This window comes from Somniosus microcephalus, chromosome 13 (genome assembly GCF_052327205.1).
Source record: "Somniosus microcephalus isolate GS21.2 chromosome 13, FLI_Smic_1.0, whole genome shotgun sequence".
Taxonomy (NCBI): Eukaryota; Metazoa; Chordata; class Chondrichthyes; order Squaliformes; family Somniosidae; genus Somniosus; species Somniosus microcephalus.
Genome location: NC_140999.1, coordinates 111,572,059 through 111,592,178, shown reverse-complemented (window position 1 = coordinate 111,592,178; position 20,120 = coordinate 111,572,059). Strand labels below are relative to the sequence as shown.

Genomic DNA, 20,120 nt, shown 5'->3' with positions numbered 1-20,120 from the left:
TACGTGGCAGGTTGGGGACGCATTCCGTTATTTTTACATTTGTAGCCCGCCCTCCCCGACCCTCTCCCGCCCATCGTGGGAGGGTTAATATCTACTCCAATGAGTGTTCATTTTCCAATTTATATGGGATGGCGATGCGCCTCAATGATGGACATGTCCGGTGACCAATGGCAGTAGCCTGGGGGCAGGGCTGTTGGAGGTCATGTGATGACAGCTCCGGAATAGTTCCAACCAGAGTTGGGGGCCCTAGTCTCCACTGCTGCCAGATGTAGGTAAGTGAGGCAGTTTACATTACCAACTGCAGCCAGGGGCACCTGCTGCAATTTGTAAAATACAAAAGCAGCTTCAGCTCAGAGATAGGGAGGGTAACAGGAATGGAAAGTGCCTTATTTGGTTCATGAAAGATACAGATGGCATTTTCTCCCTGGCGTGCAGGAGCAGGAATGGAATCTCTTTTGGAAAAAGCCACCACAAGGGTGAAAGCTCACAGCTAGCGAAGGACTTGTACTCCGCAGGGAGCGGGAACATCTCGCCTCTCACCCGTCCAGGTAGCTGAACCACCTATTAATCAACAGTTTGAACGATGGTGTCTTGCCTGCCAGATTAACACCACCTCTGGCCCTTCCTTCGTGGCAAACCAGAGCCAACGGGGTACATTTTCAACATACCGCCCGGGCTTCAAACTGGCATTGCCGATTGACTGCTCATCATGGAAACCGCTTGAGTTTCATTTGCACTGAAAGCAATGGGCGCCTGATCCGCCAGTTTTAGACCAGGGCAGAAAGTGGATGGTCTACCCCTAGGTGTTTTGGTCTGTCGTGTGGAGTCAGGTGCTTCCTGCTGGCCTGTCACTGTCAACTGACATCATACTGCAAACACATTCTAAAGAGACAATTCAGACTTAGTGGTGTGAAATGGGTCTGCATCCCACCAAGTCAAATCAGCCTCTGAGGGAATTACTATGTCCGAACCTGCAGTGAGTGAACAGAAACAATCCAGCCCACTGTCAGGCTGGAATTTTCCCTACCTGGGCGGGTCTGGTGCGGCCGGTGTCCGTGGCGGGTCGCGACCCCGCTGCTGGCTCCATCCCGCTGTCGAAAATGAACTTACCTTAATGGGGTCTATTAAGTCCGCCCAGCGCGTTACCCGGCCCAATAAGATGGAGTGGGTCTGGTGATGTCATTCATGAGACGTTTTAAGCCAGGATCCTTAAAGGGACCGTGGCCACATTACACTTGAAGTTTTGTCTAACAAAGTGGGTGTTGACTCTTTACTATACTATAATAAGTTATATATGAGTGAAAAATAAATATTTAAATAATATCATTAAGTAATATGTCTCCATCTACAAATACGATCAACAGCATAATTTAAAAGTACATTCATGGGGAAGTTATTGGTGCTTTAGTGACAAATCTATAGACTGTTGTATTAGTAACTGGTACAAATAAAAGATGTGTGTGTATAGGTAATACATAAAATTAAGCAGACTTTAATTGTAATTGTAAAGGGGTGGATTTACAATCTTATGCAAGTTCGGCAGAAGAGCTGCGGAATCCCTGGCAAACAGTATAAGTGGTGCTTACAATGTGTTTCTGGGATTTCTGCAGCTCTTCTCTTGATGTTAACAATGGACAAGTGAGAGAACTTCTGCAGAAATTCACCCTAAAGTCTCAGATTGAAAAGTTAAAATAGTTATATTCAGGGACTGAAAGCAAATTTCAGTGGAATGAGTGAGAATAAAATTGTTATGGTTGAAGACTTGATTTAATGTGTAACTGGATGATCACAATATACTGTGAGAAAAACCTGGCCAGAAACAACACAAAAAATTATTTAAATGGTACATGTCATCTTTTTTATAATGCAGATCAATTCACTGCAATTACTGTTGAGTTGGAAGGCAACAGCCGAGAATGGCCAGTGAAAAATGTATTTCCCTCACCATCCAGGGTAGCACTTACACCCCTTCAGGAATTTCTGAATCAACATTCACCAGTAGCTTTTCAGTGGAACAAAATCTCCGTCAATCTGTTAGCTAATGTAATCAACAGGTTTTTGTTTTGGTTTGTTTTCCATGCTGTCAAGTAATCAGCTGGAGCAATGGCCATGGAACTCCCGCCTCCGGTTGTGTGAATCCCGTGGCCATGCAGCAAAATTTAAAAAGTAGGGGGTAAAAGGCTCTTAAGTGCCTGTAAAGTATCTCAATGATTTCAATTGGGTCCCCCGCCGCTGCAGGTCGGATCGGCTCCATGCTGACAGACGCACCTGTGGGAAAGGCGCGTGGGAACGAGATAACCTGCTGTCAAAAAAAAAACAACTTTCAACCCACCACCGATCGCGCCCGCTACCACCCCGGAAAATTCAGCCCTTAGACTCAGTAAAAAGACAGATTGCATCTAATAGCAACTCATTATGTCTCTCAGAAACATCTTAAAATGCAACAATGTACAACCAATTAGTTTGAAATGCAGTGACTATTATGATGTAGGCAAAGTGTCAGCTGTGGCTCAGTGGTAGCTCTCTCACTTCCCACACTTACATCATTAGTACCCACTGCTTGCATAAAAAACAGTCTCTCCTGCTCAAAATGTAAATCCAACAGAAAGACAGAACGGCAAAGGATGTTAAAGTGGCTGAAAATGTTTGCTAAAGGTTTAATTTTTTTTTATTGCCCTGAAGGTACAACCACCATTTAAAATGATTATTCCTTTGATAAAATGATTATTAATTATTAATAATGATTGATGTCTAAATTCCTTTGTGGCCCAAACTGACCGTGATTCCAGCAGCGTGCAGTGACATCGCGCCGAAAAAGATAGGCCCGAGAACTAAACTAAATTCGCCATCAGGCCTGATCAGAATAATTCAGGTGAGCTGTAGGGGGCAATCAGGCCTCCTGTGCAACTCAACTATCAGGGCCTTTCCCAATTTCACCCCACGTCAGGGGCCACGGGTAGCTCCAGGAGATGAGGAGGGGGGCAAGGGCAGGCCAATAGCGGCCCACAGTTCTTTTGTGGGGTCAGAAGGAGCATGTCTGCTTCTTACAACTCCACACAAAAGTGACAATGTGATAATTTTGTGGCCGTTTTTTTAAGTGCCCTTCTACATACGGTCCCTTTAAAGGCCGCTGGTTAGGCTGCTCAAATACCAGTCAGAGTTTACACATCACAATCCCTGACTAGGGCAATCGAGTTTGACAATCCGCGTCTGAAATGGGCATAGGAACTTCATTTCAAAATTGGAATGAGGCCTGCGCTCATTTCAGGTGGCCGCCTAAAAAAAGGCCCCAACCAATTTACCAGTGACCCGAAGGCCTGTGCAGATCAGGCATGGGCCTCTGCCCACCTAAACTGGTTATCACTGCACCTGACTTAGGCCCATAAAACAGGTGCAACGATGTTAAATTTAGAGCCCATTATTCCTTGTTTAAATGATTATTCTAGTTATTTCTTGTTAAAATGATTATACTGGCTATTCTGAGATAAAATGGTTATACTGGTTAATCCTTGTTAAAATGATTATACTGGTTAATTCTTTCTTAAAATGATTATTGTCATAAATTTCATCATCGAGAAACTACCTATGAAATAACACTGGGCGGCCAGCTGGTGGCGCCGTCCAAGGAGTATAAATACTCGGGCGTTGGCCCCAGCTTTCCAGGGACATTTTGTAAAGACAAGGAGCTAGTGGATACAACTAGACCTCCATGTTCTGAAATAAGTTGATTAAAGCCTTGCTTTATGCTCAAACCAAGTGCGTAGTGAGTTTTATTACGTCAATTTAATCAACTTAATATCGACTCCACGCTTTGGGTGATTTCGGGAACAGCCAGCTACGACTCAAACCGTAGAAGGGAACTCAGACAAGTAATCGATCCATCATGGAGAAACTACTCAGCCCCGCCCATCTTGACCTGGACCCGAATTCACCTATAGCTGCTAAGGTATGGAAACACTGGTATCGTACTTTTAGCAACTTCCTCAGGGTGTGTGGTGAAAATGTTCCTGATAAATTAGAGATACTTGCTAATTACGTATCCCCTCATGTGTTTGATTATATCGAAGACTGTGTAGACTATGACGCCGCCATCCAAATACTACAGCAGCTATATGTCAAGTCCCCAAATTAAATTTTTTCTTGGCATCTACTGGCCACAACTCGACAACAACCCAGGGAATCACTTGACGAATTCCTTCAGAAACTTCGCAGGCTCAGCAAGGATTGTAATCTTAAAGCTGTTACAGCTGAGCAGTACCAGGAGGAGTTAATTCGTGATTCCTTTATTAATGGGATTGCATCTCCCTTCATACGTCAGCGTCTGTTGGAGAATAAAACCCTCAAGTTACAGGCTGCCTATCACCAGGCATGTTCTCTGGACTTAGCAAAGAGGACTGCAGACACCTATCTTTTACCACAGGCACGGGCTGCTGCTATCTCTTTTAGTGACTCTTTCAATAAGCCTCGGGCGGAAGCCCTCACGGATGACGACTCCAACCCGGCTGATGACAACCCTACCCTAGAAACCTACACTGATGACAACCCTGCCCTAGCGGCATCTTGGCAATCTGGAAGGAAGTGTTTCTTCTGTGGTGATGCGTTTCATTATAGGAAAGTTTGTCCTGCTCGTAACGCGACCTGCAATCATTGCAGCAAGAAAGGTCACTTTTCTAAGGTATGCCAGTCAAGAGCCGCTGTTAGTAAGAAAGGCCACTTTTCTAAGGTATACCGGTCGAGAGCTCCTGTTAGTTTTGCAGCTACTATCTATAAAACTGCTCCTCCCCCAAGAGCCACTACTAAGGTTACAGCTGCAATCTATAAAACTGCTCCTCCCCCAAGAACCACTACTAAGGTTACAGTTGTCAAGGGTAAAACTGCTCCTCCTCCCATCACAGCTGTTTTTCCCCAAAGTCTGTCCCATGCAGCCACGAAGGTTTCGATAAATGGTCACATTTTGAGTGCACTAATCGACTCATGCAGCTCTGACAGCTTCATTAGTGAGCGGGCTGTCAGTAAGTTAAAACTGCGTATTTACCCCTCGGACAGGGAAATTGCAATGGCTCTGACAACACTGACCACCAATTCTTCTGGCTTTTCTCAATGGCCGCACTTATTTCTCCACCCGGCTCGGGGTGCTCAAAAACCTATGCAGTGATGTGCTCCTGGGACAGGATTTCCAGAAACAACACAAAAGACTCACTTTCGAGTTTGGAGGGTCAAAGCCGGAGCTTACTATTTCCAAAGTACCGCTTTCGGCAGCTTCGCTCGATGAGCCCTCCTTGTTTGCCAATCTTTCCCCCCGATGTAAGCCCATAGTCACTAAATCATGACGTTTCAGCCGAGATGATCGAACCTTTATCGAGGCAGAAATCTCTCACCTTCTTGCTGACATTATCATTGAGCCATGTTCATCTTCCTGGCGGGCTCAAGTTGTCATTGTTAAAAATCCTCTGAAGCAACACAAGAAACGTCTTTGCATCGATTACTCGCAAACTATTAACCAGTATACCGACCTGGATGCCTACCCACTACCACGCATCGATGACATGGTCAATAACCTTGCCAACTACAAGGTATTTTCAACTTTTGATTTAAAGAGCGCATATCATCAAGTACCGTTAAAGGACTCTGACAAAAAGTATACAGCCTTTGAGGCCAATGGTCGGCTTTACCAGTTTTGTCACCTTCCATTTGGGGTCACCAATGGGGTGGCCGTCTTTCAACGGGCAATGGATAGCCTAGTCAAACAGGAGAACTTAACGGACACTTTTCCATATCTAGATAATATCACCATTGCTGGTCATAACCAGAAGGAGCATGATGCCAATCTCCAGAAATTTTTTGACGTTCTCTGTCGTCGCAACTTAACCTTAAATGAGTCCAAATCTGTGAAATCAGTACCATCAGTCAACATCCTTGGCTACTGGGTGGGCAACGGTGTCATCAAACCAGATCCAGAGCGACTTCATCCGCTTCAGGAGCTCCCTCTCCCTACGAATCTCGGCTCTTTTTGTCGGGCACTCGGCATGTTCGCCTATTATGCGAAATGGATACCCCACTTCTCCGACAAGATCCAGCCCCCGCTTCACACAAAGTTATTTCCATTGGAGGCAACGGCTATTTCAGCTTTCAACCTCCTCAAGCGACAACTGGAAAAAGCCACGCTTCGTTCCATTGATGAAAATCTTCCTTTCGTGGTCGAGTGCGATGCATCGGATGTAGCGATCTCTGCTACCTTGAATCAAGGTGGTCGACCCGTTGCATTTCTGTCCAGAACTTTGCAGGGTAGTGAGCTCCGTTATCCTCCTGTCGAGAAGGAGGCTACGGCCATCATTGAAGCGGTACGTAAATGGAGTCATTTTCTCGCTCGTCGCCATTTCACACTTATAACCGATCAGCGCTCCGTGGCCTTTATGCTGGATAACCGGAAACGCACTAAGATCAAGAATAACAAAATACAACTCTGGAGGATGGAATTGGCTGCCTTTGGATACACCATACATTATCGACCCGGCAAAGAGAATGTGGCCCCGGATGCCCTCACGCGGGCATTCTGCTCTTCTATGTCAACTTTGACTCTGGCGGATCTTCATACTGACTTATGCCATCCTGGCGTTACCTGTATGTTGCACTTTGTGCAATCTAAAAATCTCCCATTTTCTACGGCAGATGTGAAAAGAACGTGCTCCTCCTGTAAAATTTGTGCAGAGTTAAAACTGCAATTCTTCCGTCCATCGGATGGCTCGCTCATACACGCTATGCAGCCTATGCAGCGACTCAGCATTGACTTTAAAGGGCCATTGCCTTCCTCAACGCGGAACACCTACTTACCGACTATGGTGGACGAATATTCACGCTTTCCCTTTGCTTTCCCCTGTCCCAATATGCTTACTTCCACAGTGATCAAATGCCTTGATCAAGTCTTTTCCCTTTGTGGTACGGCCAATTTCATCCACTCTGATCGGGGTCCCTCCTTCATGTCAAGCGAACTCAAAAGTTATCTCTCCCAACAGGGAATCGCCACAAGTAAAACGACACCGTACCATCCCATGAGTAACGGACAGGTTGAGAGATACAACGCTATCATTTGGAACGCTGTTCGTCTTGCGCTGAGGTCACGCAATCTACCAGACCAGCAGTGGGAAACTATGCTCCCTGACGCGTTGCATTCCATCAGGTCTCTCCTTTCTACTTCTACCAATGTCACACCTCACGAGCGATTCATCAGCTTCCAGCGTTGCTCCACCCATGGGACGTCTCTACCGCCATGGTTGGCAGCTCCTGGCGCCGTGCTGCTCCGAAGATTCGTCCGATCGTCAAAAACCAATCCTCTAGTCGACGAGGTAGAACTTACAGACGTCAACCCCACGTACGTTCACGTGCGGTACCCGGATGGCCGGGAGTCCACCGTCTCGCTCCGGGACCTGGCTCCCTGTCCGGCCAGTTCCACGGACCCGACTGATGGAGGGACCCACGGGGATGAGGCCGACTCTGCGCTCCCCCGAGGATGACGCATTACCTGGGACATCGAGGGATCTGCCAGCTGCCCTGCCGGATCCGCTCAGGGAGCCGAGCGCTCCCCGTGGGATGGCCACCCCGGGCCAGGACGCCAGTCAATCTCTGGCTAACCAACGGGACGAAGCCAGTTCTGCGCCCGTGGGGATCCGCACCCGGAGTCACGATCTCCCCAGCCTCCCTCGGGTTGATCAGAGCAACACAGGCCCTGTCGATCCACCGGCACGGATCAAGCGGCCCAGGGACCAAGACACGGTCCGGGGAGACGTGCCTTCTGGCCATAAACAAAAATCTAAAAGACTGCGGCTATTCGTGGTCCGCCTAATCCGTTAAGAGGAAGTCGTCGGATTTCCAAATCTTTTAGGCAGAAAGAATGTCATAAATCTCATCATCAAGAAACTACCTATGAAATAACACTGGACGGCTAGCTGGTGGCGCCGTCCAAGGAGTATAAATACTCGGGCATTGGCCCCAGCTTTCCAGGGACATTTTGTAAAGACAAGGAGCTAGTGAAGTACAACTAGACCTCCATGTTCTGAAATAAGCTGATTAAAGCCTTGCTTTATGCTCAAACCAAGTGCGTAGTGAGTTTTATTACGTCAATTATACTAGTTAATCCTTGTTAAAATGATTATACTGGATAATCGGTGTTAAAATGATTATACTGGTTATTTTACACATTTTAACATTTGCTATAGTTGGGGAGGAGGGAGCAGCTCTTGTACATATTGTTTCTACAATAACCACCCACAGTCATGTGGCTGATCACCACAACGAACCCCAGCTTTCCATGATAAAACTAGTGGGGACGTTTCTTCGCAGTCACTGCACTGCTTTGTGTCGTTGGTCGTTACTTAACATTCCATCACGGCCAATGAGTTCCAGTGTCTGATGAAGCTCATCTCCAACTGAAAACATTTAAAGCATTGGCGTTAGCTGCTGGGGTCAGTTCCCTCGAGGTGAACGTGTTGCTGGGAGAACTGGAGTTTGCAGGAGATCGTTTATCACTTGGTCTGATCTTGCAGTGGTTACAGATTCATATCAGAAGGAAATGAGAGGTTTTCAGAATTGCCGAACGCCCCTGCATAGGATGCGAGTGTTCTGTGCACATTGTACAACCAGCTACCAACGCGGTGTGCAACAGGGTATTTTCACCAGAGATGGTGCAGGGCTTGTGGCAAGGGCCGAAGACAGTGGCTTTGGTGTTCCCAGTGTTCAGCTGGAGAAAATTACGGTTTATCCAAGACTGGATGTTGGATGAGCACACTGACAGCACAGCGGCAATGGACGGGTCAAGAGAGGCGGTGGAGAGGTCGAGTTTGGCGTCATCAGCCTACAAGTGGAAGCTGATCCCAAGTCTATGCTGTTGCCAACAGGCAACTTAGGAAGAGGGAGGGGACCAAGGATAGATCCTTGGGGCTCTCCAGAGAGATAGGTCGGGGGTGAGAAGAGAAACCATTGCTACGAACGGATAGGTAAAACTGGAATCAAGCAAGGACTGTCTCACGGAGCTGGACAATGGAGGAGATGCCTTGGAGGAGAATCATGTGCTTGATAGTGTCAAAGGCTACAGAAAGTTCAAGAGGCTGAAGTAGTTTAATGCACCATGGTCACAGTCACAGAGAATGTCACTCGTGACAGGAGTGGAAATATGTTTGGCAAGATTCAAATCGTGAGTTGTGGGAAAGGTGAGCACAGATCTGGAAGGCAACAATACGATCAAAGACCTTGGAAAAGAAAGGGAGGTTGAAGATGGAACAATTGCTAGTGAGGACAGAGGGGTCAAGGGTGGTATTCTGGAAGAGGGGGTGATAACAATGGTTTTGAAAAAGTAGGGGGAAAGTGCCTGAAGAGAGAGAACCACTTACAATGTCAGCTAGCATGGGGGCCAGAAAGGGAAGTTGAGTGTTCAAGAGTCTAGTAGGAATAGAATCGAGGGAGCAGGAGGTGGGTCTCATGGGTGAGAGGGCAGGGAGAGGAGATGAGGAGAAACTATAGAGAGATGCAAGTTCAGGGCTTGGGTGGAAACGGACATGTGGAAGTTTGGCTTAATGGGGAAGGGATAAACAGCAGTCACAGCTGAACGAATAGTCCATCTTGGAGATGCAGAAATTCATGAGCTACTCACACTTCTTGTTAGAAGTGAGGATGGAGGGGGAAGGAAAGTGGGGTTTAAGGAGGAGGTTGATAGAGGAAAGGTTATCCTGGCCCTCCAGGATGTTCCTAGAGTTGTGGGCTGATCTGGTAGACGAGAGCAAGGCCCAGTAAAGCTTGAAGTGGTTGAGACAGATCTGGTACTAGATGGCTAAGCCTGTTGTGCACCAAGTACGCTCACATTTACTCCCCTTGGACTTGAGGGAGTGAAGATGGGGTCTATAGCGGGGGAATGACTGAGATGGGAAACAGCGAAAATTTTGCTGGGGAAATCAAAGGTGGAGGTGATAGAGTGGTTGAGCAAATTGACAGCTGCAGAGGTATTTTGGCGAATGAAGGGCCAAAGGTGAGGTAATACAGAGTTCGAGTAAGTGACTTGGGGGAGAGTAGACAATGAAGGTCTTAAAAGAGAGGCAAAAGTGTTGGAACAGGATGTGCTCAAAGGAGGAGTAGGGGGAAAGGCCAAAGTAACCAGAGTAATCAAAAAGGCTAATGGAATGTTGGCCTTTATCTCAAGGGGGCTGGAATACTAAAGTGATGAAGTGATGCTTCAGTTGTACAGGGCCTTGGTCAGACCCCATCTGCGCACTGTGTTCAGTTTTGGGCACCGCACCTCAGGAACGATATACTGACCTTGGAGAGAGTGCAGCGCAGATTCACCAGAATGATATTGGGACTTAAAGGGTTAAATGATGAGAACAGGTTGCATAAACTTGGCTTGTATTCCCTTCCCTCTCCATCCTCACTTCTAATGAGTTGGTGGATTTGGAGTGTACCAGCACAGGAATGGTGATAACAAGTGGTTGTCCCAGGGGTAGAGCAGCAGTGGGGTGAAGGCACAGCTGCTCAGGCCAGGAGGGCCAATCGCAGAAGTGGGGGGAGGGGGAAGATGGCAGTGACGAGGGAGGGGCATCAAGGGGGCTGGTCCTGGTTTTGGGTGGAGGGAGATTACTTGAAAGAGCTTCCCCGTCAGTGGGGAAACCTGTATATATATAATTTAAAATAATGCTGGGTATTTATTGGAAATAGTATAAATTTCCCCACTGTTGGGGCCCATCTGCCCCTCCCCCTCCCTTTCCATCTTCCCCACCCCCACTGGGTGACTGAACCCCAAGCTGGCCTTGAGATTGGGCATCAGGGAGGCAGTTGCTGCCCAATGAATGGCTCATTTCCATTTTGGATTTCATCATACCTTGCTACTGACTAATGTTAACACTGTACTCTGATTAATGCTCCTTTATTAAATGGCACAATTACTACACGCTATTGCACAATAGGTAAATAGACACTGACCCACACTTCATAAATTAACATTGCTGGCATGAATTAACTTACATTTCTACATTACAGCATTACATTTCTACATTAAAAAAGGTATGGTAATAATCATGGGTGATTTTAATCTCCATATTGATTGGACAAATCAAATTGGCCATGGTAGCCTTCATGAGGAGTTCATAGAGTGCATCTGGGATGGTTTCCTAGAACAGTATGTAATGGAACCAACCAGGGAGCAGGCTATCTTGGATCTGGTACTGTGTAATGAGCCAGAATTAATAAATGATCTCATAGCAAAGGATCCTCTAGGAAAGAGTGATCATAGCATGATTGAATTTCAAATTCAGTTGGAGGGTGAGAAAGCTGTATCTCAAACCAGTGTCCTGATCTTAAATAAAGGCAATTACAATGGCATGAGGGCAGAACTGGCTAAAGTGGACTGGAAAAATAAATGAAAGGGTAAGACAGTTGAAATGAAGTGGCGAACATTTAAGGAGATATTTCATAACTCTCAACAAAAATATATTCCAGTGAGAAAGAAAGATTTTAAGAGAAGGGAGCACCATCCGTGGCTAACTAAGGAAGTAAAGGATGGTATCAAATTGAAAATGAAGGCATACAATGTTGCCAAGATTGGTGGGAGACCAGAGGATTGGGAAATTTTTAAAAGCCAGCAAAGGATGACTAAAAAAATAATAAAGAGAGAGAAGATGAATTATGAGAGTAAACTGGCAAGAAATATTAAAACAGATAGTAAGAGTTTCTACAGGTATATAAAAAGGAAGAGAGTAGCTAAATTAAACATTGGTCCCTTAGAGGATGAGACTGGGGAATTAATAATGGGGAACAGGGAAATGGCAGAGAATCTGAACAAATATTTTGTATCTGTCTTCACGGTAGAAGACACCAACAACATCCCAATAATGGATAATCAAGGGGCCACAGGGAGGGGGGAACTAAAAACAATCACTATCTCTAAGGAAATAGTACTTGGTAAAATAATGGGACTAAAAGATGACAAGTCCCCTGGACCAGATGGCCTGCATCCCAGGGTCTTAAAAGAAGTGGCTGCAGAGATAGTGGATGCATTGGTTGCAATATACCAAAATTCCCTGGACTCTAGAGAGGTCCCAGCGGATTGGAAAACCACAAATGTAACACCCCTATTTAAGAAAGAAGGGAGACAGAAAACAGGAACCTATAGACCAGTTAGCCTAACATCTGTTGTTGGGAAAATGCTGGAGTCCTTCATTAAGGAAGCAGTAGCAGGGCATTTGGAAAATCATAATGCAGCCAAGCAGAGTCAGCATAGTTTTATGAAAGGGAAATCATGTTTAACAAATTTGCTGGAGTTCTTTGAGGATGTAACGAGCAGGGTGAACAAAGGTGAGCCAGTGGATGTGGTGTATTTGGATTTCCAGAAGGCATTCGATAAGGTGCCACATAAAAGGTTACTGCACAAGATAAGAGCTCACGGAATTGGAGGCAATATATTAGCATGGATAGAGAATTGGCTAACTAACAGAAAGCAGAGAGTCAGGATAAATGGGTCATTTTCCGGTTGGCAAACGGTAACTAATGGGGTGCCACAGGGATCGGTGCTGGGACCTCAACTATTTACAATCTACATTAATGACTTGGATAAAGGGACCGAGTGTAATGTTGCCAAGTTTGCGGATGATACAGAGATGGGTGGGAAAGCAAGTTGTGCAGAGGACTCAAAAGAATCTGCAAAGGGATATAGACATTTGGCAGATGGAGTATAATGTGGGAAAGTGCGAGGTTATCCACTTTGGCAGGAAAAATAAAAAAGCAAACTATTATTTAAATGGAGATTACAAAATGCTACAGTTCAGAGGGACTTGGGGGTCCTTGTGCATGAAACACAAAACGTTAGCATGCAGGTACAGCAAGTAATCAAAAAGGCAAATGGAATGTTGACCTTTATTTCAAGGGGGTTAGAGTATAAAAGCAGGGAAGTCCTGCTACAACTGTGCAGGGTATTGGTGAGACCACACCCTGAGTACTGTGTACAGTTTTGGTCTCCTTATTTAAGGAAGGATATATTTGCATTGGAGGCAGTTCAGAGACGATTCACTAGGTTGATTCCAGAGATGAGGGGGTTGACTTATGAGGAAAGGTTGAGCAGGCTGGGCCTATACTCATCTGAATTTAGAAGAATGAGAGGTGATCTTATTGAAACATATAAGATACTGAGGGGGCTCGAAAAGGTAGATGCAGAGAGGATGTTTCCTCTCATGGGGAAATCTAGAACTCGGGGGCACAGTTTCAGAATAAAGGGTCGCCCTTTTAGAACTGAGATGAGGAGGAATTTCTTCTCTCAGAGGGTCGTAAATTTGTGGAATTCTCTGTCCCAGAGAGCTATGGAGGCTGGGTCATTAAATACATTTAAGGTGGAGATAGACAGATTTTTGCAAGATAAGGGAGTGAAGGGTTATGGGGAGTGGGCCCAAGATCAGCTAGGATCTTATTGAATGGCAGAGCAGGCTCAAGGGGCCAAGTGGCCTATTCCTGCTCCTATTTCTTATGTTCTTATGTTCAATCCTACATTACAACACTCCACAGTGACTACACTCCAAAAGTACTTCATTGGCTGTAAAGCGCTTTGAGATGTCCAGTGGTCATGAAAGGCGCTATAGAAATGCAAGTCTTTCTTTATTTATACAGCGCCTTTCACAACGTCCCACAGCGCTTTACAGCCAATAAAGTATTTTGAAGTGCAGTCACTATTGTAATGTAGGAAACATAGCAGCCAATTTGCACACAGCAACAAACAGCAATAAGATAGATGATCAGATAATCTGTTTTAGAGATGTTGGTTGAGGGATAGATGTTGGCCAAGACAGTGGGAAACTTCCCTGCCCTGCTTCCAAATAGTGCCATGTAATTTTTTACATATATCTGAGAGGGCAACTAGGACTCATCCAAAAGACAGCACCTCTGACAATGCTGAACTCCCTCACTACTGCACTGAAATATCAGCCTCAATTATGTGCTCAAGTCTCTGGAATGGGACTTGAACCCACAATTTTCTGACTCAAAGGCAAGGGGGGCTCCCACTGAGCCACGGCTGACACCCTGAGGAGCAGCTATCCAATAGGAAAGATAGTAACTGATCGTGTGCAATACATAATGATAATTGAATACCATGTGGTTGATGTCTGTAGCACATGATAGTAGCAGCCAGAGGTGCTCGTCAGCGGGAGTTGGAGTCAGCCAACAGCCAATGGACATACAGGAGCAGGATTTATTTCACGGGGGGAGCAGACGGCTCTCAAGAGGCATGTAACCAACTAGAAAACTGGCAAATGCTGACAAATAACATCGCAAAAGCTGACACATCCCCAGAAGAATTTTTTTTTTTAAACAACTCCAATGCATGACACAATATAGAGCTATGATCAGGGCCACCGCTTTACGGTGAGCTAGGTTACATTTTTATTACATGGGACACCATGATTTTTACCAATGTTTTGGGGAGCGCAGTCCGTAACTCAATCTGTTTTTTTCTGTGAAAGCTGAGACGTAGCCTTGCCTATGACAAGCAAAAACAAGTAGTTACACTGAGAGTGCAGTGGGTTGTGAGCTTGCCATAATTAAGCTGCAGGTATCCCCAGCATTCCATCATGTACAACAGGGAAAGCCTGACGAATGCAAAAGTATGTTTTTGTGTTGTTTACTTACATAATTCTGAAAGAGGATGGAAGGCGTGGGGTTGCTTTCCCAAAGGTGTCTGTAGACAGGTAATGATTTTTAACACTTTTTTTTGGTATGCTCTTTATGACCAGCCAACCTTTTAGCATTATGAAATGAGTAAGTGTCGCTATTAATGATTGTGTAAAATTTCTAAATATCGCTGTCCATACCGGGCGTAGGCCTATCTAAATGGTGGTGCACTGCTGGTCCAACATCCAACACTCCAACAAAGTGGTAGGACATGGGATCCAGACTATGAGTTCTTGCACGCTGAATTCCCAATTTGGCTGGCTCTTTGGGATGGCACTTTGCAGAGCCCAGAGACTATCACATTCAGGACATCGGACAGTGGGGCATCTTGGTCTACTCTTGTGTACCGCCTAGTGGCTGGTTACAGTACACTTGCACCTGTTTGTTCTGATCAACAACTGCAGCTTCCATTTATATAGTGCCTCTAACATTAAAAATGTTCCACGGCACTTCACAGAATAAGTGTATGGAAAAAAGGCACAGAGCCAGGGAAGGAGAGATTAAGAGCGTTGGCCAAAAGCTTGGTCAAAGAGACAGGTTTTTAAATGGAACAAAAAGGTGGAGAAAGGCATAAATGTTTAGAGATGGAACTCCAGAGGGTAGGACCCAGGAGAGTGAAGGGCCTGCCACCGATGATGAGACAAAGGGAGAGGGCGATACCCAAGAAGCTTGTGTCAGAGAAACAGAGTGTTGTGATTAGGGATATAGGGCTGGAGGAGGTTGCAGAGATAAGAGGGAGCCAGTGAAGGTCAGCAAGGACAGGGGGTGATGGGCGAGGGGGTCTTAGTGTGGAACACGATATGGGCAAGAGTTTTGAACATGATGAAGTGTAAGGAGGGTGGGAGGCCAACAAGGAGAGATTTGGAATAGTACGGGGTAATTTTGACTTTGGGCGATAGTGTAAAATGGGTGATAGCAGATCAGCCGCCCATTACAGGAAACTTTGTGTTATCCGGAGACTAAATGTCCAGCAAGCTCGAGCCACTGGCAAAAATCAGGAGCCGTTTTATAGGTTTTTTTTCTTCTTGTGGCTTTTTTTTCCAACAGTCAGGCTCTGCAAAGTCTCTCTGAAGCTGTTGCTAAGCGACAGAGATGCGTCCAAGGTACGGCCGACTGTTTAGAAGCTGTTGCTAAGCAACAGTGTTTGTTGCCAGATACGGAGTATGCTTCAACATTAACGCTGGTTTGTCCAGCAGTTTTGAGGGTTTCAGTGCCAGAGAGGCTGAGCTGAGGAAAGGAGGGCAACGTTGCTGAGGTGGAAGCAAACAATCTTAATAATGGGGAGGATATGGGACTGGAAATTCAGCCCAGGGTTGAACAGAATGGCAAGTTTGAGAATGGTCCAATTCAGCCTGAGATAGTGGCTGGGGAATGAGATATAACCAGTGGCAAGGGAGCAGAGGTTGTGGCAGAAACTGAAGGTGGAAAGAGGGGGGAAGGGGTAATGGAAATAAAATGAAACATTAAAATATTGAACACAAATCTCCACTGGCTCTTACGCGATACCCTGAAAGCTCCACTGAATATACTTACGCAGTAGTAATGACTGAGGTCTATGTGGTCTTGTACACAGGGGTTTAGTGGGTTATCATGATAAGGAAAAGCTGCACGAATATATATATATATATATATATGTTTGTTTGTATATATACTCAAATATATATATTTATATATGTGTCTGAATATTTTATATATATATAATTAAAAATCTTATGTAGGGTGCATAATTCCTGTCCACAAGCATTTCTTCTGGTCAAGATTTTTTGGTCACATTTTTCTGTGAATATTTACCATTGTAAATTGCTATGTCAACTGTCATACAGTAATTGCAGGCTCTGGCCACTAGGTAGCTCTGTGGGACGAGTTTATGAAGTGTTTCTCCTGACTCCATTGCCATCTTATATCACAGAATCACAGAAACCCCACAGTGCAGATAGAGGCCATTTCGGCCCATCGAGCCTGCACCGACACATATCCCACCCGATCCCCGTAACCCCTACACCAACACATATCCCACCCTATCCCCGTAACCCCACGTATTTAATCCCCCTAACGCTAAGGGTCAATTTATCATAGCCAATCAACCTAACTCGCACATCTTTGGACTGTGGGAGGAAACCGGAGCACCCGGAGGAAACCCACGCAAACACGGGGAGAAAAATCTTCTATTCACCAACTGACAGTGAGCAGCACCATGGGAAACTTGCTAGTAATGTATTAAATGGCATAAACATAGCATACATTCCTTTGTCACATTTACTTCCTGCTAAACTGCTCCACCAGCCTCCCTGTGATATATTTCCTGTAAGGAAAATGTAATTTCACTTAAATCAATCACCATGTATCAGGGGTTATACAACAGAGCGTCGCCCTGAGCTACATCATGGGACACCCTGCAGTAGGTATTTCGCTAAGGTTCGTTACTAAAACAAGCCTGCAGAAAAGGGTAGAGAGTAAGCCCAGTCTCCACCTTACAAATTGGGAGCCAGACCCAGGAGGCCAGACCCGGGGGGGAAGTCGGAGGACCGCCTCGTGGGACAGCTCCTGAGCCTGGCCAAGGTGGCCATCAACAAGTCCAGGCAGCGGGCGATCGAGGGGGTCGTTTGGCTCGACTGCCTGCCTCTCTTCCGCGGCCACGTTCGCGCCCGGGTGGCCGTGAAGATGGAGCACGCACGAGGCCTTCCACGACCGGTGTGCACCTCAGGGACTGGAGTGCATCATCTCCACCGAAAATAGAATCTTAATTTAATTTGTCAAGTTTGCTTTAAACTTTTTTTTAAGTTACAGTTTTTTTATGGATTGTGCCCCTTTACAATGGGGGCACATGGTAGTCTTTTAATAGCCTGTGATGAAGAAAGAGTCATCATGGTTTCACAGTTCCTCCTCCACCGTATGTTTAAATTATCTATCTATATATATATAAAAGAGTTTGTCTGTCTGTCTGTTTGTTTGTCTGTCTGTCTGTTTGTCTGTCCGGCTATACAATCAAAAGTTATAGAGCGTACCTACACATATGTTATATCAAAAGAAAGCTTATCATTAGGGGAGTCTAATAGGCATATTTACTTTTTGGTCAAACAAAAATTGTTCGGACAGTATACAAAAAAGGTTCAAAAAACGGCAAAATTCCGCTCATTAGCGTTGAGTGACGTGATGGTTGACCAATCGTACAGGGGATAGCATTGAGTGACGTGATGGTTCACCAATCATACAGGGGATAGCGTTGAGTGACGTGATGGTTGACCAATCGGTGCATCACGGGGGGGGTTCATTGTGTGTGTGGGCGGGCCATCCTACAGGGGATAGCATTGAGTGACGTGATGGTTGACCAATCCTACAGTTGAGTGACCTGATGGCTGACCAATCGGTGCGTCACGGGGGGCGTTTCATTGCGTGTGTGGGCGGGCCTAATCCTTCTGAGCTGAGGTGAGTGGCCGCCATCTTGATTCCTAACTACTGATTTATTTTTCCCACTTTCTGTGTGTTTATTTTGAAATATAGATTTCCAGCAAAAAAAAAGTTGGTTTTAAAAGAAAAAAAAATCCTTTTGCAAAGGGGACTCGGGCTTTCCCCCCCTCGGCGGTGGATGAGCTGCCTGCAGGCTTCAGGCCTCGAAGCCTCGGCCTCTCCTCGCCAGCCACGCCCAAGCTAGGCACCGCCCGTCCCGCTGGGCCCGATTCCAAACCAGCGGCCCGCGATCGTCGCCATCTTGGTAAAGGCTGGCGCGGCGGCACTGGGCCGAGCGTAGCCATCGCCGCCATCTTGGTAAAGGCTGGCGGGGCGGGAGACAGCGAGCGCTGTGAACGTCGGCGGCGGCCCGGAGCGGGACCTGAGAGTCGGGCCGGGCCTCACGCGCTCAGCCACGCACCGGCCAGCCCTGAGGCGCTGATCCGCACACGGGGGCTTCGGCTCACCGCGTCCGGGCTCGGAGGAAAGGGAGAGGAAGGGAGAGAGGGGGAGGGAGGGAGAGAGAGGAAATCAGGGAGAGACAGGGGGAGGGAGAGGAGGGAGGGAGGGAAGGAGGGAGAGGAGAGGAGGGAGGGAGAGGAGGGAGGGAGGGGATGGAGGGAGGGAGAGGAGGGAGGGAGACGAGAGGGGGAGGGAGAGAGGGTGGGAGGGAGAGAGGGGGGAGGGAGGGAGAGGGGGAAGGAGGGAGAGGGGGAGGGAGGGGGCGGGAGAGAGAGGGGGAGGGAGAGAGGGGGGAGGGAGGAGAGGGGGAGGGAGAGGAGGGGGGAGGGAGAGGAGAGGGGGAGGGAGAGGAGGGGGGAGGGAGAGGAGAGGGGGAGGGAGGGAGGGTGAGGAGAGGGGGAGGGAGGGTGAGGGGAGGGGGAGGAGAGGGGGGGAGGAGAGGGGGAGGAGAGGGGGAGGGAGGGTGAGGAGAGGGGGAGGAGAGGGGGAGGGAGGGGGAGGAGAGGGGGAGGGAGGGGGAGGAGAGGGGGAGGGAGGGGGAGGAGGGGGGGAGGGGAGGGGGAGGAGAGGGGAGGAGAGGGGGAGGAGAGGGGGAGGAGAGGGGGAGGGAGGGGGAGGGAGGGGGAGGGAGGGGGAGGAGAGGGGGAGGGAGGGGGAGGAGAGGGGGGGAGGGAGGGGGAGGAGAGGGGGAGGGAGGGGGAGGAGAGGGGGAGGAGAGGGGGAGGGAGGGGGAGGAGAGGGGGAGGAGAGGGGGAGGGAGGGGGAGGAGAGGGGGAGGGAGGGGAGGGGGAGGGAGGGAGAGGGAGAGAGGGAGGGGAGGAGAGGGGGGGAGAGGGGGAGGGAGAGGGGGGGAGAGGGGGGGAGAGGGGGAGGGAGGGGGAGGAGGTGGGGGAGAGGGGGAGGGAGGGGGAGGAGAGGGGGAGGGAGGGGGAGGAGAGAGGGAGGGGGAGGGGGAGGAGAGAGGGAGGGGGAGGGAGGGGGAGGAGAGGGGGAGGGAGGGGGAGGGAGGGGAGGGAGAGGAGAGGGGAGGAGAGGGGGAGGGAGGGTGAGGAGAGGGGGAGGGAGGGTGAGGAGAGGGGGAGGGAGGGGTGAGGAGAGGGGGAGGGAGGGGGAGGAGAGGGGGAGGGAGGGGGAGGAGAGGGGGAGGGAGGGGGAGGAGGGTGAGGAGAGGGGGAGGGAGGGTGAGTGAGGAGAGGGGGAGGGAGAGAGAGGAGAGGGGGAGGGAGAGAGAGGAGAGGGGGAGGGAGAGGAGAGGGGGGAGGAGAGTGGGGGGGAGGGGGAGGAGAGTGGGGGGGAGGGGGAGGAGAGAGGGGGGGAGGGGGAGGAGAGAGGGGGGGAGGGGGAGGAGAGGGGGGGAGGGGGAGGAGAGAGGGAGGGAGGGGGAGGAGAGAGGGAGGGAGGGGGAGGAGAGAGGGAGGGAGGGGGATGAGAGAGGAGGGAGGGGGATGAGAGAGGGAGGGAGGGGGAGGAGAGAGGGAGGGAGGGGGAGAGAGAGGGAGGGAGGGGGAGGAGAGAGG

At 48.1% G+C, this 20,120-nt stretch overlaps 1 protein-coding gene across 1 annotated transcript in view; it reads right to left on the bottom strand.

The window, feature by feature from the left end:
- Nucleotides 1-20,120, bottom strand: part of LOC147108552 (tumor necrosis factor receptor superfamily member 5-like) — a 61,379-nt gene that overhangs the window by 40,197 nt on the left and 1,062 nt on the right. The gene's annotated exons all lie outside the window — the stretch shown is intronic.